The sequence below is a fragment of the Penaeus monodon genome, chromosome 30 (assembly GCF_015228065.2).
Source record: "Penaeus monodon isolate SGIC_2016 chromosome 30, NSTDA_Pmon_1, whole genome shotgun sequence".
NCBI lineage: Eukaryota > Metazoa > Arthropoda > Malacostraca > Decapoda > Penaeidae > Penaeus > Penaeus monodon.
In genome coordinates, this window is record NC_051415.1 from 17,403,588 (window position 1) to 17,404,152 (window position 565).

General features: G+C 35.8%; 1 protein-coding gene across 1 annotated transcript in view; it reads right to left on the bottom strand.

Annotated features, from left to right (window-relative positions):
• Window positions 1-565, bottom strand: part of LOC119592574 (nucleolar protein dao-5-like) — a gene marked incomplete at its 3' end in the record, with an annotated part of 19,358 nt that overhangs the window by 11,616 nt on the left and 7,177 nt on the right.

The following is a 565-nucleotide window of genomic DNA, read 5'->3' on the forward strand; positions in this document are numbered from 1 at the left end:
CTCAGACCTATACTAAAGATTTGTCATGCCTATTGAACAATACAAGAAGCTTCCCATCTACAGCAGAGTGAAATGTAGTGTGATACAATCAATCCACTTCATTATTATGAGTTATGCCTTGCTCACATCTCTCCTACACCTTTTTAAACCACTATAAATGTTAACCAATAAAGGAAGCAGATACTATATTTGGGCACACTCAAGCAAAGACACATGGTAAATTGCATCAGATGTTTTCAACTCTTAAAAACTAGTTTTGACCTGCAGATTCCAAAAATAAAACTAATTTTCTGCACAAATTGAATTAGAACTAAAAGAAGGGATTGCTTAGTAAGCTGATGTGCCACATGTGCATCTGACTGCAAGACAGTGCAATCCCTAAAGGGTTAAGGATGTGATATACCATCTCACTATCAACATATTTCTATAATTTTCATAAACTCTAAAATCATTACTTTAGAAGTTTAACATCTGGATCACATAACTCAGTGACAACATAGGCTGTATGACACAGGCAAGAAAGACTGCTAAGGATGGGAGGCAAGAAGAAAGAGAAAGAGAGATC